This window comes from Lissotriton vulgaris, unplaced genomic scaffold, assembly GCF_964263255.1.
Source record: "Lissotriton vulgaris unplaced genomic scaffold, aLisVul1.2 SCAFFOLD_435, whole genome shotgun sequence".
Lineage (NCBI taxonomy): Eukaryota > Metazoa > Chordata > Amphibia > Caudata > Salamandridae > Lissotriton > Lissotriton vulgaris.
The window spans coordinates 1,157,131-1,184,001 of record NW_028255047.1 but is presented as its reverse complement, the minus strand read 5'-3'; the positions used below and the strand labels follow the sequence as shown (position 1 = coordinate 1,184,001).

Here is a 26,871-nt window from a genome sequence, read left to right as displayed (position 1 = left end):
TGAAAATTACATAATAATAAACATGCTGTGAATTTCTCAATACTCCATTGTATCCTACTGTCCATACAACTAAGTTTATCAACAATCCTTTGATCCCCCACAATAGCACTATTCACCATGTGCACATAAATCACACGCTTTCTATTCCTTCCCCCTTTTTTGAAAAAAACCTGAACTGACCATCTAGACATACCAAAAACTCGATCCGAATGATTTACTCTCCCCACACCCCTAGCTGGTCCTCTGTTAAATGCCACTTTTTGAAGTTATGAATTTTACCTGGTTTCAGTAAAAGCCTGTGGCTTGTAGCGAGTTTGCTCTCTGATGAATCACGAGCGTATGCCAAAGCTCCCATCAGCCTGAATTTTCCCATCAACCTTATCCCAACTAGCCTCCAAGCCCATGTTTAACAAATAAATCCCTTAATTAGCAGAACAAACACCGATTCTAAAAAACTTCATAAGCAAGTTATTATTCAAAAGCAGGCACCTTGTTTTAGAGAACACAGAAACCGGGAATAATCACGTGCTGCTAATTAAGGGATTTATTTGTTAAACATGGGCTTGGAGGCTATGAAGGGATTATCAGCAGCAGTGGCGACTCATTCACCAGGGGGGCATTTTGAAAAAGGAAAGCAAACCCCCGAAACGCGTCAATGCCCATGGTGAAAATTGAAAATAAAGAATTGAACGGACCTCAAGTGCTGCCTCAAGTCTTCTTCTTGTGGGGCAGACTTTCGTGGAAAAATATGGCGTGGTTAGCTGTGCAATCTTTCGTGTGGCTGCGCGCTGGGCTGGCACCCCCCACAAGTGTTAAGGGGATCGCTACATGGAAGATCCTCTGACTGCCCCGCACGAAATCTGGAGTGGACATAGCTGCGGATGCGCAGTCCATACTTTATGGGACTACACCTTTACTTCAGCGGTGTTCTCTGTACCACGACGGATGGAAGTGCATGGGAGGGGGAGAGGACCGTGATTGACTTTTAAAATGCCCCGAAAACTAGCTACACTCCCTGCCTACCCACACAACCCATCGGCCACTTCCCAGACAAACGCACCGATGGATGGGGTCGCCGCCAGCATGGGAATGATGTTGCATGCTGGGAAATGTGGTTCACCTGCGAGCACAGAGGCGATTCCAGACCGTGTTTTGGAGGCAACCCACGCTACTTCAAGTGGTGGGAAGGACATACTTACTTTTTTATGAAGGGATTATCAGCAGCAGTGGCGACTCATTCACCAGGGGGGCATTTTGAAAAAGGAAAGCAAACCCCCGAAACGCGTCAATGCCCATGGTGAAAATTGAAAATAAAGAATTGAACGGACCTCAAGTGCTGCCTCAAGTCTTCTTCTTGTGGGGCAGACTTTCGTGGAAAAATATGGCGTGGTTAGCTGTGCAATCTTTCGTGTGGCTGCGCGCTGGGCTGGCACCCCCCACAAGTGTTAAGGGGATCGCTACATGGAAGATCCTCTGACTGCCCCGCACGAAATCTGGAGTGGACATAGCTGCGGATGCGCAGTCCATACTTTATGGGACTACACCTTTACTTCAGCGGTGTTCTCTGTACTACGACGGATGGAAGTGCATGGGAGGGGGAGAGGACCGTGATTGACTTTTAAAATGCCCCGAAAACTAGCTACACTCCCTGCCTTCCCACACAACCCATCGGCCACTTACCAGACAAACGCACCGATGGATGGGGTCGCCGCCAGCATGGGAATGATGTTGCATGCTGGGAAATGTGGTTCACCTGCGAGCACAGAGGCGATTCCAGACCGTGTTTTGGAGGCAACCCACGCTACTTCAAGTGGTGGGAAGGACATACTTACTTTTTTATGAAGGGATTATCAGCAGCAGTGGCGACTCATTCACCAGGGGGGCATTTTGAAAAAGGAAAGCAAACCCCCGAAACGCGTCAATGCCCATGGTGAAAATTGAAAATAAAGAATTGAACGGACCTCAAGTGCTGCCTCAAGTCTTCTTCTTGTGGGGCAGACTTTCGTGGAAAAATATGGCGTGGTTAGCTGTGCAATCTTTCGTGTGGCTGCGCGCTGGGCTGGCACCCCCCACAAGTGTTAAGGGGATCGCTACATGGAAGATCCTCTGACTGCCCCGCACGAAATCTGGAGTGGACATAGCTGCGGATGCGCAGTCCATACTTTATGGGACTACACCTTTACTTCAGCGGTGTTCTCTGTACCACGACGGATGGAAGTGCATGGGAGGGGGAGAGGACCGTGATTGACTTTTAAAATGCCCCGAAAACTAGCTACACTCCCTGCCTACCCACACAACCCATCGGCCACTTACCAGACAAACGCACCGATGGATGGGGTCGCCGCCAGCATGGGAATGATGTTGCATGCTGGGAAATGTGGTTCACCTGCGAGCACAGAGGCGATTCCAGACCGTGTTTTGGAGGCAACCCACGCTACTTCAAGTGGTGGGAAGGACATACTTACTTTTTTATGAAGGGATTATCAGCAGCAGTGGCGACTCATTCACCAGGGGGGCATTTTGAAAAAGGAAAGCAAACCCCCGAAACGCGTCAATGCCCATGGTGAAAATTGAAAATAAAGAATTGAACGGACCTCAACTGCTGCCTCAAGTCTTCTTCTTGTGGGGCAGACTTTCGTGGAAATATATATATATATATATATATATATATATATATATATATATATATATATATATATATATAGCAGTAAACTCCTCCCAAAGAAAGAAGTAGCGACCCATGTGGAGAATCCAAAGAAGCACTTTATTGAGGAAAAGTCTCTCAGCGAATGCATTTCGGCGTGTCGGCCTTCGTCAGCGCTCCTCTCCAAATGCTTCATGTGCTGTGGCGTAGGCAACCCTGCCTTGGTGGAGATTTAAACACCTTGCTCCGCCCCCTGATCTGATAGGGCTCTCCTGTGTAGTCCTGTGGATACGGACTACATGTCCCATAATGCCGCCATGTGGTGCATCCCGGGGAAGGAGAAGCTGCGTGGGGTGACACTGACGGAGTGGTCGTCAAAGCAGGCACAGCGTCAAAGTAAGTTGGGAGGTGAGGCAATTCAACAGTCCAGTGCCCCCTCGAATCCCCCGCATATACCGCTGCACCCTTTCGCCTGGAGCCTTTCACGGGGGTAGGCGCAGGAAACCCGGTCACCCAAAGTGGAAGTAAAATTACCTCCTCACCGCTGTGTCCCCCAGGCGTCGTGGTGGGTTCAGGACGAGATTGCTATCACAATCCAAATGTAAGAAATGCTCAGCCGAGCCTGCCAAGACGTCCTGACCTCTTGTGCTGCGTGGGTTCACTTGAATGCGACTTGGCTGTTCGCATGAGTATATGGCAGTAAACTCCTCCCAAAGAAAGAAGTAGCGACCCATGTGGAGAATCCAAAGAAGCACTTTATTGAGGAAAAGTCTCTCAGCGAATGCATTTCGGCGTGTCGGCCTTCGTCAGCGCTCCTCTCCAAATGCTTCATGTGCTGTGGCGTAGGCAACCCTGCCTTGGTGGAGATTTAAACACCTTGCTCCGCCCCCTGATCTGATAGGGCTCTCCTGTGTAGTCCTGTGGATACGGACTACATGTCCCATAATGCCGCCATGTGGTGCATCCCGGGGAAGGAGAAGCTGCGTGGGGTGACACTGACGGAGTGGTCGTCAAAGCAGGCACAGCGTCAAAGTAAGTTGGGAGGTGAGGCAATTCAACAGTCCAGTGCCCCCTCGAATCCCCCGCATATACCGCTGCACCCTTTCGCCTGGAGCCTTTCACGGGGGTAGGCGCAGGAAACCCGGTCACCCAAAGTGGAAGTAAAATTACCTCCTCACCGCTGTGTCCCCCAGGCGTCGTGGTGGGTTCAGGACGAGATTGCTATCACAATCCAAATGTAAGAAATGCTCAGCCGAGCCTGCCAAGACGTCCTGACCTCTTGTGCTGCGTGGGTTCACTTGAATGCGACTTGGCTGTTCGCATGAGTATATGGCAGTAAACTCCTCCCAAAGAAAGAAGTAGCGACCCATGTGGAGAATCCAAAGAAGCACTTTATTGAGGAAAAGTCTCTCAGCGAATGCATTTCGGCGTGTCGGCCTTCGTCAGCGCTCCTCTCCAAATGCTTCATGTGCTGTGGCGTAGGCAACCCTGCCTTGGTGGAGATTTAAACACCTTGCTCCGCCCCCTGATCTGATAGGGCTCTCCTGTGTAGTCCTGTGGATACGGACTACATGTCCCATAATGCCGCCATGTGGTTCATCCCGGGGAAGGAGAAGCTGCGTGGGGTGACACTGACGGAGTGGTCGTCAAAGCAGGCACAGCGTCAAAGTAAGTTGGGAGGTGAGGCAATTCAACAGTCCAGTGCCCCCTCGAATCCCCCGCATATACCGCTGCACCCTTTCGCCTGGAGCCTTTCACGGGGGTAGGCGCAGGAAACCCGGTCACCCAAAGTGGAAGTAAAATTACCTCCTCACCGCTGTGTCCCCCAGGCGTCGTGGTGGGTTCAGGACGAGATTGCTATCACAATCCAAATGTAAGAAATGCTCAGCCGAGCCTGCCAAGACGTCCTGACCTCTTGTGCTGCGTGGGTTCACTTGAATGCGACTTGGCTGTTCGCATGAGTATATGGCAGTAAACTCCTCCCAAAGAAAGAAGTAGCGACCCATGTGGAGAATCCAAAGAAGCACTTTATTGAGGAAAAGTCTCTCAGCGAATGCATTTCGGCGTGTCGGCCTTCGTCAGCGCTCCTCTCCAAATGCTTCATGTGCTGTGGCGTAGGCAACCCTGCCTTGGTGGAGATTTAAACACCTTGCTCCGCCCCCTGATCTGATAGGGCTCTCCTGTGTAGTCCTGTGGATACGGACTACATGTCCCATAATGCCGCCATGTGGTGCATCCCGGGGAAGGAGAAGCTGCGTGGGGTGACACTGACGGAGTGGTCGTCAAAGCAGGCACAGCGTCAAAGTAAGTTGGGAGGTGAGGCAATTCAACAGTCCAGTGCCCCCTCGAATCCCCCGCATATACCGCTGCACCCTTTCGCCTGGAGCCTTTCACGGGGGTAGGCGCAGGAAACCCGGTCACCCAAAGTGGAAGTAAAATTACCTCCTCACCGCTGTGTCCCCCAGGCGTCGTGGTGGGTTCAGGACGAGATTGCTATCACAATCCAAATGTAAGAAATGCTCAGCCGAGCCTGCCAAGACGTCCTGACCTCTTGTGCTGCGTGGGTTCACTTGAATGCGACTTGGCTGTTCGCATGAGTATATGGCAGTAAACTCCTCCCAAAGAAAGAAGTAGCGACCCATGTGGAGAATCCAAAGAAGCACTTTATTGAGGAAAAGTCTCTCAGCGAATGCATTTCGGCGTGTCGGCCTTCGTCAGCGCTCCTCTCCAAATGCTTCATGTGCTGTGGCGTAGGCAACCCTGCCTTGGTGGAGATTTAAACACCTTGCTCCGCCCCCTGATCTGATAGGGCTCTCCTGTGTAGTCCTGTGGATACGGACTACATGTCCCATAATGCCGCCATGTGGTGCATCCCGGGGAAGGAGAAGCTGCGTGGGGTGACACTGACGGAGTGGTCGTCAAAGCAGGCACAGCGTCAAAGTAAGTTGGGAGGTGAGGCAATTCAACAGTCCAGTGCCCCCTCGAATCCCCCGCATATACCGCTGCACCCTTTCGCCTGGAGCCTTTCACGGGGGTAGGCGCAGGAAACCCGGTCACCCAAAGTGGAAGTAAAATTACCTCCTCACCGCTGTGTCCCCCAGGCGTCGTGGTGGGTTCAGGACGAGATTGCTATCACAATCCAAATGTAAGAAATGCTCAGCCGAGCCTGCCAAGACGTCCTGACCTCTTGTGCTGCGTGGGTTCACTTGAATGCGACTTGGCTGTTCGCATGAGTATATGGCAGTAAACTCCTCCCAAAGAAAGAAGTAGCGACCCATGTGGAGAATCCAAAGAAGCACTTTATTGAGGAAAAGTCTCTCAGCGAATGCATTTCGGCGTGTCGGCCTTCGTCAGCGCTCCTCTCCAAATGCTTCATGTGCTGTGGCGTAGGCAACCCTGCCTTGGTGGAGATTTAAACACCTTGCTCCGCCCCCTGATCTGATAGGGCTCTCCTGTGTAGTCCTGTGGATACGGACTACATGTCCCATAATGCCGCCATGTGGTGCATCCCGGGGAAGGAGAAGCTGCGTGGGGTGACACTGACGGAGTGGTCGTCAAAGCAGGCACAGCGTCAAAGTAAGTTGGGAGGTGAGGCAATTCAACAGTCCAGTGCCCCCTCGAATCCCCCGCATATACCGCTGCACCCTTTCGCCTGGAGCCTTTCACGGGGGTAGGCGCAGGAAACCCGGTCACCCAAAGTGGAAGTAAAATTACCTCCTCACCGCTGTGTCCCCCAGGCGTCGTGGTGGGTTCAGGACGAGATTGCTATCACAATCCAAATGTAAGAAATGCTCAGCCGAGCCTGCCAAGACGTCCTGACCTCTTGTGCTGCGTGGGTTCACTTGAATGCGACTTGGCTGTTCGCATGAGTATATGGCAGTAAACTCCTCCCAAAGAAAGAAGTAGCGACCCATGTGGAGAATCCAAAGAAGCACTTTATTGAGGAAAAGTCTCTCAGCGAATGCATTTCGGCGTGTCGGCCTTCGTCAGCGCTCCTCTCCAAATGCTTCATGTGCTGTGGCGTAGGCAACCCTGTCTTGGTGGAGATTTAAACACCTTGCTCCGCCCCCTGATCTGATAGGGCTCTCCTGTGTAGTCCTGTGGATACGGACTACATGTCCCATAATGCCGCCATGTGGTGCATCCCGGGGAAGGAGAAGCTGCTTTAATTCTATATTTAAAAAATCGCATATTTTGTACTTTTTTAGGACGATATTAGTGAAAACAATATTTTTTTCTGATATTTTTGTACTTACCATTTAAAGTATAGGGATAGGATATTTTGGTAAACGATATTTTTGACACACTCTTTTTGCCAACGATATTGTTTGCTGCAATATTTTGTCAGTGATGCTGCTCTGTGAGGTATAGCTGTTGGGCGGCAACACACACAAAACTCTAAAGCTAAACAGTATCATTATACTGGTCAAACAATTTGGTCACAATTTGTGACCAGTATTTTTTAATCCAGAATTTGGCAAACCAACCTATGTACTAATAGGTTGGTGAGTAAAATTTCCTTCAAATTAGATCATAATCCGACCTACCTAATTACTATTCATTAGGTAGTTCGCAAATTATCACTCACTCCAATTGGATACAATCACAGGGATCGTGACCTACAAGGGTCAGTAGGCCATCGTGTCTGTGATTGTATTTAAATGAAGAAACTTTTTTTAAACATCCCAAATTCCTTAAGGTAAACGGAATAGCATTTTTCTTTCTAAGTTTTCTTGTTTAAAGTTTCACTGAGAGTTGGACCACTGCCTACTCTCCCAGAAACTTTTTCCACAATTCACAAAGGAAAAGTGGTATAAAGTGGACCCCGTTCCGTTTCAAATGAGTACCACCTCAACTTTAGGGTCAGTAACTTGTCATAGATTCTGAGTGTAATTTCTTCTCGCCAAACATAGATACATTAGGGTAACGATTTGGCGCCAAAAACACATCCTTCCAAAATATTTAATTAGCATCTAGTCGCAATTCAATTTTATGAATATGTAAATGTATAACAGCTCTTAAAATTATAATAATAGCTAGGAAACCATATTCAGAGCATTTCAGACATTACATTTTTTAATACAACTATCCTTAAATGATAAATGACTCGACTAACATAATATACTTTCCTCACATGGAATTTTCAGGGACTGGGCAACCCAACTACTTGCTGTAAGATAGATTCATATGTATGCAGACATAAGCTAGAAATGGTTATGCTCCAGGGCATGCATCTTTCTAACTACAAAAGCATTGAAAGGAACAATTAATATGTACTACTTACTCATCATCGCAAGAGGGATAACGATAAGGATAAAACCAGGGATCCCATATTTGATAAACAGAAAATATATAGACCCAGATGGTTAAGTTGCGCTGCTTCAAGGACATCTTCATGGTATGTCTATGCCCCAAATGCTATGAAACTACACTTCCAAAAATGCTTAGAGTGAGGCCTGTCGTATAATAAAAATCTTATGGATGTCAGGAGAGTACTGTGCTCATTAGAAAGGAGTTATTCATTCTCTTGCTCACTGCTCTCCAGGGTAAATGTATTCTTGTGTACCTTTTAGGCCACAATATAAATGCATATTGGGTGGTTTAAGCACAGGACATGCATTCCAAAATATGGTGCTTACAGACAGAGGGGAATATGTACAAGGAAATGGCGTGGTGGTACCCCTGTGTTTCCCATGTCCTGGCACTCAAAATAGCTGCCTGGCTCCAACACAGACACCCTAGTGCCATAGTATGAAGGTACCTGCATTGCAGGGATAATTGTTTATGTGCAGGAGGTTGTCTTTTTCTGCACATAAACTATTAATAATGGTGATTTGCTATGTCTATGCGTGCTGCATTTAAACAATCAATAATGGTGATGTGCTACTTCTAGGTGCAGAATGCACCACACATAGAAGCAGCTAATCGGCATTATTTAATTATTAGTTTTTGTGCATTAAGGTATATCTTCCTGCACAAAAACAATAACTAATGAGCTTTTGCTCTTTCTATATGTGCTTCAGAATGCAGCACACATAGAAAGAGCAAAAACAAGAAGAAATAAAAGTATTTCTCCTCGTGCCGATCTAACACCTGCTTTTACATGGCAGTAATTTTTGGCACTGCCACAGATTTACACATCCTTCTAAATTTGGGGCAGCGTCAAACAGCAATGGGTGTTACAGTGGAACGCCCACAACCACACCCATTGCATGCTCCTTTCACGCAGATACTTGCGAGAAAGGGTACAATAAGTTTACAAAGTGGCATGTCCGGGTTGTGGCTGGCATCCGACACGGGTTCTGTCTTCAGCCCCGCCTATTGACATAGCTGGTGCAGAGTTTGCCTGCATGCTGTTAAACACCAGATCAGCCCGCAGCCATGCGCAACACATCTTTGAGCTCCTCGAGACAGAGAAGCCACTCTGTCTAATGTTGACGGAGACTTGGTGGGGTGAAGCTTCTAATCCCGATGTGGCTATGGCCATTCCGTCGGACTTTGACATCTTCAGGAAGGACAGAGCAAAGGGCAGGGGTGGCGGGGTCGCATTGGTGGTAAAGAAGGGCACGCCCTGTACCATCTTGCCTACTGAGGACATCCGCGGCTCGGAATCGCTGGCTTTTTCTATCGTCCTAGCGCCGCATCAATCAGTAAAGGGACTGTTAGTCTACCGCCCCCCTGGTCCGCTTGGGACGTTTTTTGCTGACCTTGATTCGGTGCTGGTGGGTCTAGCCCTGAGAGCAGAACACTGCTTAGTGGCGGGGGACTTTAACATCCGGATGGATGATCCGTCGGACCCCGCTGCTATTAAGCTTTTGGAGGCTATGACTCCGCTCGGTCTCATCCCGCTCTTGCAGGGCCCGACCCACGACAAGGGGCATACTTTAGACCAGGTCTTCTCGACCTCTCCTTTGGTGGTGAAAGAGATTCTCCCGGTCTTGTGGTCGGATCACTGGCTTGCCAAATTTGTAATCAGCGGCAATGTCAGGGCGCCTAACCCTGTCTCACAGCAGCGGGGACGAGCCTTTAGAGCATTTAGCAGGGTGACCCCTGAGATGCTGGCTCAGGCTGCTGCGACTCACCCTTGCCCTCTGTCTGGCGAGCTAGAGAGAGACTTGGAGTCCCTGCAAGAATGGCTGACGGAGAGGCTGAATGACCTGGCCCCAGTCCTGCCCCCCCGCCCGACATCTAAGCGGGTCTCGGCCCCTTGGTTTACCCCTGCTCTGTGGGCTACGCGGCAGCAGTGCAAGGTAGCCGAAAGGGCCTGGCGGGCACATTATGACAGTAAGGACAGGTCTGCCTATAAGGCTGTGGTTAAAGCTTACCACCGAGACATCCGCCTCGAAAAGAAAGCTTATCTTGCGGGGAGAATCGAAGCAGCTTCGAACTCCAGTAAGGAGATCTTTACCATTGTTCGAGAATTCACCTCACCTCGGACTACCGCTTCGGAAGAGGGGCCCGCAGAATCCTGGGCGGCGGATCTTGCGTGTTTTTTTACAGGCAAGATCAAACTCATCCAGGACTCCTTTCTATCGAGTGGACCGGTCACATTGCCGATGCCCGAGGCGGGCACGCCTCCCCCAGTTATGCAGGGCGCCATATTGGCTGAGTTTCCATCTCTGCCAGCCTCCGCTTCCCTAGCGCTTATGGGCAATTTAAAATCTGGGTCTCCGCTCGACCCCTGCCCTGCTAAGCTCCTGGGTAAATTGGCGGAGGTGGTTAATCCGCTGGCGCACCCTCTTCTCAACCTCTCGTTGAGTCTGGGAGAGGTGCCGCCAGTGTGGAAGCAGGCAATGGTCATCCCGTTGCTTAAAAAGCCGGGACTTGACCCGAAAGCCCCAGCCAATTACAGGCCAATTTCGTTGCTGCCGGCTCTTGTAAAAATTCTGGAGAAGCACGTTCAGTCGGTGCTCTCCAATTTTCTGGAGTCCCATGAGATCTTACATGACTCCCAGTCGGGCTTCCGTTCAAATCGCAGCACCGAGACCGCGCTCCTTGAGGTTTCTGAAAACATTAAAGGGGTGTTGGATACCGGGGGCAAAGTCATGCTGGTGTTGTTGGACTTGTCGGCGGCTTTTGACACCGTCCCCCATGAGGGCCTGCTCGCAAGACTCTTTGAGATTGGTCTGCGGGGGACGGTGCTCAAATGGCTTTCTTCCTTTTTGGCCGGCCGCCGGCAAACGATCTGGACATCATCTGACACCGCTGTAATGCCGCCTTTGGGAGTCGGGGTCCCTCAGGGCTCTATATTGAGCCCGACCCTTTTTAACATCTTTATGACCCCTTTGGCGACGGTGGTGGAGTCATTTGGTGCCCGGATCGTGTCGTATGCCGACGACACCCAGCTCCTCTTCTCTTGCGAGAGAGGGGCTGACTTTGACGGGGAGAGTATCCAGAATTGCCTTGGGGCTGTGTTCGCATGGTTCCAACTGAACAGCCTCAAGTGCAATTCCGACAAATCGGAGGTACTCTTCTTCGGGTGCGATACGGAGCCTAGCTGGCAGGCCTGGTGGTCCACCGACATGTTCCCTCCGTCCGGCTCTTCTCCCATGGCTAAAAACTTGGGGGTTAAGATGGACAAGGGGCTGACGATGAAAGCCCAGATCTTGGGGGTAACCGGCACCTGCTTCGGCCTGCTAAAAATGCTGCGGAGGTTTCTGCCTCTCTTGTCCGAGGAGCACAGGAGGCTGACGGTGCAGGCTCTGATAGGCTCCAGGTTGGATTATGCCAACATTCTTTACCTGGGCCTGCCAGAGTATCTGCTGCAGAGGCTTCAAGTTGCACAGAACGCGGCGGCCAGGGCCATCTTTGGCCTAAGTAGACGCACCAGCGCCTCGGGGTTGTTGGTGACGTTACACTGGCTACCCATCCGCAAACGGATCGTCTTTAAGGCTCTGACCTTGGCCTACAAAGCGCTTCATGCTGTGGGAGCTAAACATCTCCAAAAGAGACGGACCTTTTACCACCCGACTCGCTCGTTGAGGTCAGAATCTCTACGTTTGGCGGCCGTTCCGCGTGTGAAGAGGGCTCGCCTCGGGGGCCGCTCTTTCAGCCTGTTGGCCCCACAGATGTGGAATTCATTACCGCTCCCTTTGCGGGGGGCGTCTACTCTCCTTGATTTTAGAAGAGGTCTCAAAACCTGGCTGTTTTCCCAATAGGTCTGCCAGTAGTTCCGCTTTTTTTTTTCTGTTTGCTTTCTAACCTCTTTTAGCTGTGTTGTGTTATTCTGAAATCTGTTCTCCTTACCTAAAGCGCCGGGACACTCTTTTTGAGTAACCGTTGCGCTATACAAAAGAATAAATAACATAACATAACATAACATAACATTAAGCCATGCAAAGTGGCTCAACACAGCTTTGAAAATATGGTGCAGGGTATTGCGCCACCGCAATGTCGCAAAAAGTGACGTTCTGGTGGCACAATACCTTTGTTTATATATGCCCAGACTGACTCAACAGTAGAGCATTTCAGGGTACACTAATGGGGAGGATTGATAATTGTTTTCTTTAAAATGCAGAGTCCACAGGGAAAGCAATACTTGAATAGAAGACACTTTGACTCCATTAATAGCAAAAGTAAAGATCTAAATTAGGAATTGACTTAATCGGAGAAGACTACTGCCATACTAGAAAAAAATAAAATGTAACATGGGGAGAGTGGAATAGACTTGCTATAAACACAAGTAAAGTATGTGGGAATAGTAGAACAACTTAGGGTATTTCACTCAAATAAGTTCATAGTTAGACTATCTAATAAGGGTGTCATCTTTTCCCATGTTGATACAGGCAGAAATTACCCACTCTCCAATTAAATAATTTTGGGCCAATGGTGTTCTTGCACTAAAAGATAAATGACACACTAGTATGTTACTAAAGACACCTATGCACATGTGATCTCAGACCCTAAATGGTTACACTGAGAGAACCTGTACTAAATAATCAGTGCACAGGCAGAGGAACTGGATGCCCCACTTACAGTACTGAAATAGAGAAATGCAATTGATCTCTGACCCTGTCTGGTAGTGATGTGAGAAGTGAGATGCTCCCAGAGGGTCATGGCAGGGAGAGGGATGCAGCGGTGCATTGAGCATAGCGGCACCGAAGGTTTATCCGGCGGAGTACATTGGAAACCTAGTCGAGTGTGACTTGCACTCTCCCGATGCTAACTGTCTGACTACCTACCAGCTCTACCTTTTTCCACTCTGACTCTCAGTGGCTACAGTCAACACTGAGGGAAGTCCACATTGTGGACTGCATGTTCCAGAATGCAAAGGCATGATGTAGTGTCCGGCCACACCCTTTTCCCTCCCAAACTGATTTTCAGGACCTCCTCTACCATTCATCACACGTTCCTGATGTTTCTTTTTGTAAAAACTGCACAAATAAAGAGCAGCCCGACTTTTGTCTCTTCCAGGAGACATGGTTATTAGAGCCACTATACAAACAACGGTTTAAAACCTTTTTTTAAAATGCAAATCCCTCAAAGCATGGGCGATCATCGGGAGGACTGGTTATATGGGCAAAAATCACCTCAGATACAAACATACATTTTTATAATATCGACTCTCATGACATACTCAGAAATAAAACGTTTATAAACTATCAAAAACCATTACATCTTTTTAATATTCAAATTAAGCTGAAGAAAGTAGATACTGAATCCGAGATTGTTAGGTCCCTGAACAGCATTTTAAAAACTATTGATCCTGGTGTTACAATTATCGAAGGAGGGAAGCTTCAATTGTACCTATGAACCTCTAAAAGGGCTGGATGAAATTACTGAGGGAGAGGATCTGACAAGAGGAATTACTCAATTGGAAGCAGGTAACTATGTACCATGCACAACTGCAACCATGCAATTAGCATATTCTAAAATAGAGCATGGGCTAAGGGCTTATAGGTATAGGTATAGGTAGGTATAAGGATGGAAATACAAGTATACCTCCTCTATAAACATTTAGAAGGGGAACAGTCCGCTCAAGAATGCATTATATTTGGCACAGTATTAGGACATGGAAAAGATCAACAGTTTTAAAATAGACAGGGAAAGAGAAGATAGTACTCACTATTCCTCGTGCCTAAAATGGACAGGAATTAAGAGAGGAGAAAAAATGGTTGGCTCATATTCCCTGATTAATCAACCAATGATAGAGAATAAACCAAAGATCACTAAAATGGCCCCATGCCATGAACAAAACAGATACTATGACTAACATGAGGGCACTTCTATGCAACATTAAGGGACTGACCTTAATCTTTCCTGGACAAACTTGCCACCTCGGACCTCGAGTGTTTTCCCCTCGCCGCCGCCGCACATGCCATCTGTGCGCGGCTGCCGAGTAGGGGAGAACCACATTTCCCAGCATTCTCGCCAGCTGGAAGCTGAACGGGGCCACGCCCACAACGCGACTGGTGGCGCTAAAAGCGTGAGTGCTTAGCGGTGGAGCGGGGCACTTCTATGTAATATTAAGGGACTGACCTTAATCTTTCCTGGACAAACTTGCCACCTGGGACCCCGACGGTTTTCCCCTTGCCGCCGCCGCACTTGCCATCTGTGCGCGGCCGCCGAGTAGGGGAGAACCACATTTCCCAGCATTCTCGCCAGCTGGAAGCTGAACGGGCCACGCCCACAACGCGACTGGTGGCGCTAAAAGCGCGAGTGCTTACCCGCGTCGCGGGAGCGCCGGGCTAAGCCGGGCAAAGGGCGGGCCGTCTGTGGCCGTCCGAGGACGAAGAGGTCGGGTTGGGTGTACCCCCCTAACATCCCTGCCTGCTGAACAAGTAGGGCACTGTTGACTTGATTCATTGTATTATTGTGTTCCAAGGGTGTAGCTATACACATCCGCAGTGGGTTATTCACATTAAGAGCTCATATAATCTAATTGATATAACACCCATATTTGCAAAATGTCTACGAGAGGTAGTAGAAGCAAGACTGCCGCGGGAGCAGCTTCAGTTCTAGGGCCAATAGATAGCTTTATTACAAGAACAAACGATGCTATCGATCTCAGTATCTCATTACTGCAACGAAGAGTATTGCGTGATTTGAACATTGCCAAACACTCTTCCCTAGGAAGCATTAAGCTAGCCACAACCCCAGGTAATTCTAGTAATACACACCCTGCTGCCACTCATGATACCCAAGATGACCTCCATATTCTAACAAATGAGGTCGATCTATCAGTGTCAGACTCCAGCACTAATTGTGACCTGAGTAGTGATCTAGAAAGATCTCCAGCTCTTAATGTGGGATTAACACCTGAGACTGTGGATGACACCCATGAGAAAGACGTCGCTAATACACGAGGGGGTGCAATTCCAAAACAAACTAAGCAACCGACTCCATCAGCGTCTCGCGTTTCTAAGAAGCGTAAACTTGCGAGAGGGCAAAAAAGTAAAGAGATAGCCAGCGAAATACATCAATCTTTGGGAGCTTCGGAGACAAACATGGGGGAGGAACACAGGGATAAGTATGAGACTATTATAGACAGCGATCACCTGATTGAACGAATTGGGGATCTTCTAAGCATCTATCTGTCACCAGTCGAAACCAGGCTTGCTCGACTAGAGAAACAAATTGAAGAATTAGTATCCCTAAACAGAAAAAAACCACCCACTGTTCCCCAAAATACTGCTGTAGCCCCCAATCCAAAAGCAAATACTAGTAAAACAACTATCCCTCAACCAAAAGTTATCCCCGGTTCAGTTCCCGATGGAGAAACAATAATCCACCTGTTGCGAATAAACCTGCACCAACTACTAGTTCCACTCCCACTACCAACACGAACACTCAATTTGCTAATAACCAGTCAGGGAAGACCCATACAGCACCTCAACATGGATCAGAAATACTTAGCCAACCTAACCATTTGGCTGCCACGACGCAGCAGCCTAAGATTCCGTACGAACATCCATACAGGTCAAGACAGATCCCTTCGCGCATTACTCTCCCCCCTGAATGTGGAGCTTACGTACTTGTACTAGTAAATGTACCGACACTTAAATAAGAGCAGAGTGAAACCACTTCCTCTTTAAAAAATAAGATCCTACACTGGTTGACCCTGAACTGCAATTTTCCAATGGAATGCGCTGGGGAAATTATTCATACTCAAAGAGTAGGCTGGATAGGCCCGCTACGGAAAAGGTTTGAGGGGGACTGCGTAACAATTAATTTTAGGAACCCTCAATGGGCCGAAAAGACACGAGCTAAGGCCCCTCCACCCTCTGCATGGGAATTCAACACAACCCTTCTTCCATTGGGTTAATTCTATAGGCATTTGTTAACTACAAATTCAAATATGCCACCCAATCTCACGAACGTATTTCAAGAAAGGCACTTTCCTTCTGAAACGCATACTCCTCTTTTCCATCAAAATCCCAAGTTTGTCTATCCAACAGGCTCGGTGCAATGGCATCAGAGCCAAACACACATACCTCCATCTATTCATCCCTATCTCTCTGTAACTCCATATCAAGAGAATAGGGATAATCGATGGAGACAAGCTGCTCTGGTACCAGCTAGCTCCTACAGTGTTCCTACCTATAACAGATTTAAGGTTTTTTCTGGGCTGGATTTTAATGACTGACTTGCCAGTCCTCAAACTAACTGGGAAACCCCACAATCTTTTAAAATAGGGGAGACTCCAACAATTACAACTTCTGATAATTTGGTAAATCAGCTTATAGCTACCCCTGGTAAATGTAACCATTCCACAATAAAACACCATGAGACAGATGATTTGATGACTGTACCACCGGCTCCAATTAATCCGGGAGCAGTAGATCATATAGTCGAAACAGCTATTGCTGTTGACCCTACTTCGACTACCCTACAAGTACACTTTACATTTTGGAATATTGCAGGTTTGTCTGCTAAAAAGACAAATCCCAGCTTCCTGAGTCAGATTAACATGAGCGGTATTATCTGCCTTCAGGAGACCTGGGCTAACAGGCCAACACATATAGCGGGTTTTAAGACATTCTGGTCACCTGCAAAGAAATCAATCTCTGGTAGAAATAGTGGTGGCCTAGTCACCTATATTATAAACACTTTACTTGTCGATGGCATACTTCCTTTAAGACTAGAAAAGAACTTTCAGATCATTGTCTTAAAGAGTACTAAACAAAAATTATATATAGTAGTAAACTTTTATAATAATCTGTGTCAGGCTGACTTGATCACTCTTCTCTCAGAGATTTCTGTAGTACTACAAGAACAACGTCTAAAATATATTAAAAAGTCATGTACAATAATTTGGGGGGGGAGATTTCAATCTCCACCTATGTAGGAATAATAATAATGATAAGTATGGTATCAGTGATGAGGATGATAATAATGTAGCACACTTCACACATTCTAATGAAGGCGAGAAAATTAGCGAGGTCATGACAGAATTAGAGCTAAGCTTCGCTAATGAAATAAAGATCCCATCAGTGCCTTTCCTGCCCACATTCAATGGCAGAGGTCTAACAAGTCTGATAGACTACATATTAATTTCAGTCTCTATGGGATCTACCATAGAATCATTTTAGGTTGCTAAAAATCCTTTGAGTGACCACTTTCCAAACACTATGGTCCTATCTGAAACAAAAATACACAAACCACATGATATCATGACTAACTTACACCAACGTGAGTTAGTACTTGGCTCTCTGAACGGTTACACATTGAAATGGGGTAGTATTGATAAGGAAGCAACAACTAGAAAAATAGTTAAATATAATCAAGCTGACATCATAAATTGTCTTGACCCTAAGTTACAACCTAAGGAAGTTTTGAGAAGTGGTAAGTGTGATCTCCACATAAAATTACATCAGTTTTCCAAGATTAATATCCATTCTTTCCAGATCGTGATATGGAGGACAGAGACATTTTTGTTTGCAGTGAAGTTTCTTTATTTTTATTCATAGAACAAGGACAGCCGACACGTGTTTCGCCCCCTCTTGGCGATTTGCGCCGGGGCTTTCTCAAGGCTAAGTAGGTTAAATCACGTAGACAGTTGTCGTTTCCAAATATTTACAGTGTCCCAAATACGGAAATGTAATTCTTCAAAGGTAAAACATTTTTTGTTAGGCTAATGCCCCTGATCCTAGAGTCCTTCCGACATGGTGGTTCTTGGGTTGAATCCTCGCGCTTCTCACAGGCACGGGACCAAAGACCAACTCGCTCTTGAAGTTATCACTTCCGGGTCGTTCTCTTTAACTACCGGGTTCCGTATTTGGGACACTGTAAATATTTGGAAACGACAACTGTCTACGTGATTTAACCTACTTAGCCTTGAGAAAGCCCCGGCGCAAATCGCCAAGAGGGGGCGAAACACGTGTCGGCTGTCCTTGTTCTATGAATAAAAATAAAGAAACTTCACTGCAAACAAAAATGTCTCTGTCCTCCATATCATGATCTGGAAAGAATGGATATTAATCTTGGAAAACTGATGTAATTTTATGTGGAGATCACACTTACCACTTCTCAAAACTGTCTCCTTATTTTGAAGCCCAAGAGGTCCAGAGCTTCGAGTGTGTCTCCACCCACCTATCAATACTACTTATTCAAGTGTTGTTCAAAGCCTTAAAATCCCTGGACCTTTGCTACCCCATCCACAAACTAAGGAAGTCATAATGAGTTTTCTGGCTGTTATAAAAAAATATTCAAAAAGAATTAACCAGGACGCACAAACAAAAGTCCCAAATGAAAAAAGGCTGGTTCAACTCAGCATGCACAAAGGCACACTCAAATTTAAAGGAAGCCCTAAACAGAGATCATAGGGACAGAGCTGAAGTTAGCAGATTCAGAAAGGAGTATGCGGTTGCCCTAAACAATAGGAAAAAAGAATTGAAAGCTGAACTGTGGGAACGCCTTAATCAAAGCTCAGAATTAAAAGATAGTGCTATGTTCTGGCAGGTAGTTCGCTCCCCTTTCCTAATAGATAAAGATGACTGTCCCTCTATTGATGTCGCCATAAGCGAACTGGAGTGGGTGAGACATTTTACAAAAGTTTTTAGTAAAGACGCCTCAGTAGATATGGATCAACCAGACCCCTTGATACAGGTCACTTATCCAATAAACCTCCAGTTTTCCCATGAAGAGGTCCAAAAAGCCTTAAAATTCTCAAAAACAGCCAAAGCTTCCGGTCCGGATGGCGTCCCTGTTGACATCTTCAAATACCATCCAGACCTTTGGTCTCCCTTGCTGACCAATGTCTTGAATGCCACTACTGAAGTGGGTTTACTAGATTCCTGGCGAACATCGACGTTGGTCCCCATATTTAAAAAAGGGGACCGAAATAGCCCGTCTTGCTATAGGCCTATCTCCCTCCTGGATTCGCTCGGGAAGATGGCAGGGCGGATACTTCTCGATCGACTCCAGTAGTGGGCCACTGACCATAGCATCATCTCAGATATACAATATGGTTTTCGTGAGGGGCTAGGAATAGTAGACCAGGCTTTAAATCTGTCCCTATTGACGGGTAAATACGTGGAGGCTAAGGGGTCCACGCTCCACATGATGTACGTTGACCTCTCTGCAGCGTTTGATTGCGTGGCACACTCAACGCTGTGGAGCATTATTCTGAAAATGGGGGTTGCTCCCCCAATTGTGGACTTCCTCCGAGAACTGTATACAGGCACTACAGGCAGGGGTGAAGGTGAGCTCACGGATACTTTCAGGGTGGAAAAGGGGGTCAGACAGGGATGTGTATGGCTCCCTTTTTATTCACCCTGTATACTAACGGCTTAGAGACCGCCATGCTTCAAGGCAATAAAGACCTTCGTCTAATTGCTCGTCGGCAGATACCAGCGCTTTTATATGCCGACGATGCTGTCATTTTAGCAAGAACACCGATTGAACTCCAGCTGGCATTAGATAGATACTGTGCCTTTATGGCAAGTTTAAATCTGAAATTAAATGCAAAGAAAACATATACTATGCATGCGGGGAAAAAAATGTAAAAAATCGAAGATTGTTTGTACAAGGTGAACCATTGGACAGGACTACAACCTACCCCTATCTAGGGATTGTTATAGATGAAAAATGTAAATGGAACCCAGCTATTAATGCAAGGAAACTTTCTTTCTTGCGAGAGACAGTTTCGTTAAAAATGTTTTCACAAAGACTGGGGCAGCGACCACCAAAAGAATTGTTAAAAATATATAATGCGAAATGTGTAAGCACGACCACATATGGGGCGGGGATATGGGGCTTTGCGAATGTGGACTCAATACAAAAAGTTGAGAATTCCTTTTTGAGATACCTGCTTGCGGTACCTAAAAGCTGTTCCACGTATGCCTATCACACAGAGCTGGGTATTGATTACATAGCAGATATTATAAAATTACAACCAGTAATGTTGTGGCGATGAACATGGGTCACCGAACAATGTCAACTAACTAGAGTGATCATTCAAGATATTTTGACACTTGATCGGTGTAGGAAAATCAAATGGCTATGTTATGTCAAAGTGCTACTAACAGATTTGGGCTATAGGAAGTTTTTTGACCATCCATCAACGATAAATGAAATCTCCAAGAAGGACCTAAAAAAGAGTGTCTTGTACACTTGCGCCAGCTACGATTACTATCTGAGATTCATAAACCATCTGTTCAACACTCTTTATTAGCGCAGACTGTGTTTTCCGTTGAACCCTATTTGATGTTTAGCTTAACGCAATATGAAAAAATGCTGGTTACCCGTTTTAGATTTGACATATTTCATCTACTGGTCGCATTCCCAATTGAAAATGTTTGGTCATCTACACTTTCCATGTGTCCGTGTGACTCGGTGTCCCCACAAACAACTATACATATAATGCTATTTTGTAAATTTTTTATTGAACCGCGCAAACGCTGGATACTGCCCATTTTGAAAATCTGGGGGCTCCGACAGTGTCGTCCTGCATACCTGGCACTTCAGTATCTTGAAAATGAAAATTATGCCAAAGCAATTGTATGTTTTCTTAAATTTTGTATCCGTCATCGTGCGAACCTTTGATTATGTACTATATATAAGCCCTGCTTAAACGAAAGATTGCTAGATAAATGGAAAACTGTACGTTATGGTATGACTGAAAAATATATAAACGGAGACGTCTTCTTTTAACCGCTTTTTAACAACTGTATTTTTAACTGGTTTTAATCCTTGTAAACTTTGTAATTTGCTTATTGTGAACTTTTATGGTGTTTTTTTAAACTACAGAATAAAGTTATTATTGAATTGAATTGACTAACATCTACAAAAAAAATTCTGAGGAACTTGAGGAATTGTACAAAAGCAGCTCTACACCAGCCTTGGTTACTACCATCCATTAAAATCTTATTTCAGAGCTAAGACCAAGAAGCGAGGAGAATAGACCCATTTAACCCATGGTATTCAGACAAATGCAAAGAAGAAAAAACATTTCTCCTTAATAGTTTTAAGAGGTGGAACACACTTTTGGTAAGAGAAGTAAGAGCCAGTTACAAAAAAGAATGACTGAATGCACAAAACCCATTTGAGGATACACATTAGTGCAATCTACTACAAGCAGCTAAATCGAAGGATTCCGTTTTATTGTGGAAAATAGTAGCCCATGAAAATAAGGATCTAGTCTCCCACATGTAGCACTATGTTGACCCAGGCACTTTACTAATCTTTATGCAGCCTCCGCCCACCTACAGCATGATGAACAAATATCTCTGGATATCAGAAATGACAGAAATGATGAACAGGTATTCTACTTTAGCTTGCCAGATACAGAGCGGGCTATTCGGGAAACAAAACTAGGAAAAGCGCCTGGGTTGACCAAGGAAGTATGGATCCCCTATGTGAATATAGTAAGCAATGCAGTTGCATCTGGGGCATGGGTCCCTCCAATGTGGAATAGGTCTGAAATAGTACCAATCCACAAAAAAGGAAATAAGTGTGAGCTTGGGAATTATAGGCCAATGAGCCTTATAGAACTGATGCAAAAAATGAATGCCCGCCAAATTCTGGATAGATTGAATGACTGGATCCGTGAATATAATATACTTTCACCCTTTCAAGGATTCAGGTCTCGTACCGGTACCACTGAACATGCTTTTAGACTCATGTACATGCTATTAAAATATACAAAGCTTAAGGGGAGGCATATTTACATAGCATTCATAGATCTACAGGCGGCATTCGATTACGTCCCAAGAGAACTACTGTGGACAACCCAGGGTGTCCCAGGAGAGATTCAAACCCAGATAATTAGGCTACACTAGCATAATTTTGCCAGGGTACGTTGAGGTCAACAAGGTAAACTTACAGAACATATCCCTATTAGGAGGGTAGTGAGACAGGGCTGTGTGATGGCACCAACCCTGTTCTCGCTCTACATTAATGTTGTCTGGGACAAATTAAAACAATGCGGCCATCGGTCCCCTAAGATCTGCGGTATCCCAGCCCCTACCTTTCATTTTACAGACACTATCATCTTGTTTTCCCAAACACCTAAAGGACTCCAACTTGACAGTTTCCATACCTACTGCACAAAGAAGGGATTCAAAAGCAATATAAGTTAGACAAAATATATGACTGTGAATAGGTCATTCAAGAAAAATGTGAGAATGAGGGGGGTGGAATTGGAGCATGTGAACAACTTTAAATATTTGGAAATAATAATAAATTTCAGATTATTATGGGAACCCCAGAACTTGGCCTACCCCTATACTGAAGTGAGCCACAATCATTACAAGCCAGCTCAAAGAAACATCTTAAATCAGTGTACTGGGAATATGTGGCAAATTCTCATTACCGCAATCCAAATTCAGGTCTATTAACAACTGGATTTCTTACTATGAAGCCAGTTTCCACTTTTGAAGATTTCCTAGATGAAATTCAACCTTATTTGGTGAAGATATTGTATATAAAATGTCACTATAGATATCTTCAAATTAGATCCTATACTTTCAAATGCCTATTCATGAGATTGAGAGCTGCACCTTATGCACTTTAGATCAGGTAGAAAACAATATGCATATTTTATTCTTTTGTACTGCCTATAATACATAAACGAGAAAATGGATACATCCATTATGTAAGAGCTTAGGCTACAGAAAATTTGAAGAAGCCCTGAGGGTACTTAAAAGTGATACAGCACCCCATATAATCTTCTCTCTCAGTAGGTATTTACTCGCAGTCAGTTTTTTGCGCAAGAAGATAGGGCTGAAATTATAACCTCTGCTATAGAGTGGTTTATAAGGCAGATTGTGGCCTAGGATGTGCATTTTATATAACTTCTGATGCAAGCTCGCTGCTCTGCCTACAAAACAATGTAGTGTATTTTTACTCGTTTATGCGCTACTTTAATGGCCTATGGCAAGAATAACGTATTTTTGTTCTACTGAACCAATTGAGAAGTCAACAGACTCTGACTCCTGCCAACTGCAGAGAGGAACTCATCAGAGATGCCCCCCTTTCCTTTCTTCTTTGGCATAGTGATGAAGCTGTTGAATATGATAATGCACAGGGAGGGAGCAGCAGAATGATAAGACTTGATGATTATCATCCCTCTTCACCCGATTTGGCGCCGACAGTGGCACAAAGTAACAGCAGAAGAGCTACAGAGGGTGTGGAAGAAACCCACCTTTTTAGCAACAGATAATGTGAAGCTCGCTTTATCTAAGTTTAACAACTCCCTCGTAGAGGCAATTAATGTGTTGGCCCCTCTGAAGTTACATAAGCAATACCCCACCTCCAAGCAAGAGGTGTGGTACACAGAGTCACTTAGAACAGAGAAACAGGGGTGCAGGAAATTAGAGAAAATCTGGAGGAAACACGTACTGAGGAAAGTAAGAAAGCACACTTAGATGCTCAGTCCAGCTATTATAAAAACATTAGACTGGCAAGGAAGAACTGTCTTGCCCAGCAGCCTGCTGAGGCTGGCAATTCTTCCAAAGAACTGTATAAAATCTTACATGCCTTTGTAAAACCGATCGCTTGTGAGAGTCCTGATGACTTTTCTCAGTCTCTCTGTGATGATATCTCTCTATTTTTTTAGAACAAAATAGAGATGATCTATGACAAAATCACGAAGGCCTCCAGTCAAAGGAATAATACCTCCATCCCCACTCAAATATCCATACATGATGGCAACTCACTAATGATGTTCCCGCAGTCAATGACTCTGATTTTGCCTCTCTGATCAGTTATATTAAAACGGGGTCCCCTGATGACTTTCTGCCCGCTAAAATGGTTGCCTCCTTGAGCATTCTGCTTGGACCTGAGATTCAATCTGTAATAAATCTCTCCCTCAAGGAGGGACAGGTGCCTCTGGAGTAGAAGAAAGCGGTGGTGAATCCCATTCGGAAGAACACAGCGCTGCCATGGACAGACCTCTCTAACCTCCGACCCATCTCCCTCCTGCCATACCTTAGCAAGATGACAGAGAAACATGTGAACACCCATTTGTTTAAATACATCAAGGCAGCGGAAGGTCTGGACTTTTCACAATCTGGGTTTAGACCTAATCACAGCACCGAATCCGCCCTCCTCTCCGTGACCGATAACATCAGGACGGAACTAGATGGAGGGGGCTCTATGATTCTGGTGCTGTTAGATTTATCCGCTGCCTTTGACACAGTGTCACATGAGATTCTTCTCGGCCATCAAAGGGAGGTGGGTATAGGAGGCGCTGCCTTGTCCTGGTTGGAGAGTTTTCTCTCAGGCTGGTCACAAGGTGTCAGATTGGGCTCCCTTCATTCCATCTCTAGGGAGCTCACCAAGGGAGTGCCACAAGGCTCATGTCTAAGCCCTACACTTTTTAATGTGTATGTGGCCCCCTTGGCTGACAATGTGAGAGTATATGGGTTCACCCCGGTGTCGTATGCCGACGACACCCAGCTTCTGTTCCCCTTTCAGTCCCTCACACCTGCAATAAAAAAATCTTTTGCTGATGGTATGAGGGCGGTATCTGATTGGATGGCCTTAAACTGCCTCCAATGGAACGTAGTCAAAACTGAGGTTATGTTGTTCGGGGAGGCCCCTCTCCTGTGGTCTCCAGAATGGTGGCCCCTGGACCTAGGACCAGTACCAAGTCCTAAGCAGATAGTAAAGAACCTTGGTGTGCGGTTAGATCAGGCATTATTGCTTAAAGAACATGTTAATCAGGTAACTGGATCCTGCTTCCGTGTTATCGGACTCTTAAGGCGTGTATTCCCATTCCTGCCCGACAGCCACAGAAAGACACTTGTCCAGACTCTTGTAGTCAGTAGGTTGGACTACTGTAATGGCCTTCTCATCTCGGCCAATGAGGAACAACTTAATAGACTACAAGTGACCCAGAACACCGCGGCAAGATTGGTCCTTAACGCTCTGCCCAGGTCCACCTCACGTCACCTGCTGGCTAAACTGCACTGGTTGCCTGTTCGGCAACGGGTTAAGTTTAAAGTTTGCTGTATAATACACAAATGCCTCTTTGGTTCAGGCCCTAAATACCTGGTTGAAAAAATCAACCTCTATACTCTGATCGTTCCCTGCGTTCGAGCAACCAATTGCTGCTCCAGGTCCCCAGGATTAAGAGGGCTAGGCAGGGAGGTTGAGCCCTGTCCTATAAGGGCCCAACACTCTGGAACTCACTCCCTCTCTCACTGAGACAAAATATCAATTTCCAGACCTTTAGGAAATCCCTAAAACATACTTAATCTCAATTTCCTAAGCACATCACAGTCTATAATCCTGATTGGGCATCCCTAAGCAGTAGCACAAGCGCGGGGATACCCCTTCAGGGGTCGAGTCCTGCGCTATATAAGAATATAAAATAAAATAAAAAATAAAAATGGTTATACATATTCAATATATTTGTATGCTTATTAGGCACCTATTTAAGTTACAGATGCACTCACATATATTAGGGATGGATTCAAATACTTAAATGTGGTGACCTGTCAGGCCTACAAGTCCACCAGAGTACACCTTGCCTGCTTCAAATTTGAACATCCAATAAATTACAATCTGATTGTTCTCCTGATGCTCCACTTCAGTGAGAGGTGACAATGTTCAGGTATTTGGGCATTAAACTATATCATGATGTATCCAGTTCCATAAAGGTAGATCGGGCTTTGCATCAAAACCATGTGCGTTTAAGCTGATCTGCCCACGTACCAGCCCAGTAATGCTCTCTTGATGCAAAGCAATACAATGGCATGCAAAGTGATGCTGAGAAATGGGAACGTTTCCAGAATTAAACACTTTTTGCACTGGAAAGTATATACGGTAAACAACTTTGTATCACTTCACTCTGATGCAGGAGTTTAGTTAATCTGGGTCATAGCTGTCAAGCAACAGAACGCTAACATGCGCCAATGTCAACCTCAGTAAAAACATATTGACCAATAAAAACAACTTGCATTTGTGAATCTGTGATACCAGCTGTAAATGATTTTGACTGAATAATCCAACAAAGAAATGTTGAATGAAACAATACTGTGACCCCCGATTACAAGGTTGTTGGGGATACCGCTCAGCCTGATCACAAGATATATGCTGTTAATAGATACACAATTACCAGGTTCAGTGACACCTGACCTGGCTTTTCCTAGTGAGTGTCAGCACCCAGTAAACCTGGTTAAGGCAAAGGTCTGCTGGACAAACAGCTTGAGGCAACAGCACTGCCCAACCCCAACTGCTAGTAAATGCGTGCAGACAGCAGCACTTAACACCTGTCATTTCCAAACCTCTCCGGCTCACAGTTTACCAGAAAGATTTTAAAGTACTCGTGTGTGAGCCATAGGACTATCTTTTCTTGCTCCACACTTGAAGCCCCAAGGACCAGATGTACGACCGTTTTTAGCAGTAGCAAACAGGAAATCTGACTGTTTTTACGATTTCTAAAAAGGTTTATAGCATGTAGCAAACCTATAGGCTTAGCAAATCGCTACTAGGGAGAGCCTTGAAAAGAGCATCCCTTCCTAATAGCCAGTCGCAGGGGGATGTAAGACTGTTTTGCAACTGGAAATTCGGTCGCAAAACAATTGCATATACCACCAATTTCAAATTAGTGATAAGCCAGTCGCAAACAGGAAGTGGTCCCCAGGGGACCCCTTCCACTTTGTGATTGGCAGTGAAAATGTTTTAAGAGTAAGCAGTGGTCTCACTTTTAAATGCATCCCAATTTCCTTTGATGAAAACAGGCTGCATTCCAACCCAAAAAAAAAACCTACTTTATTAAAAAAGCAGTCTCAGACATGGTGGTCTGCTGACCCCAGCAGGTCAACATACTTGTGAGTTCT

At 45.8% G+C, this 26,871-nt stretch overlaps 1 protein-coding gene across 1 annotated transcript in view; it reads right to left on the bottom strand.

The window, feature by feature from the left end:
- The window catches only part of LOC147659275 (membrane-spanning 4-domains subfamily A member 4A-like), a 274,825-nt gene that overhangs the window by 9,708 nt on the left and 238,246 nt on the right, over window positions 1-26,871 (bottom strand). The window lies entirely within an intron of this gene.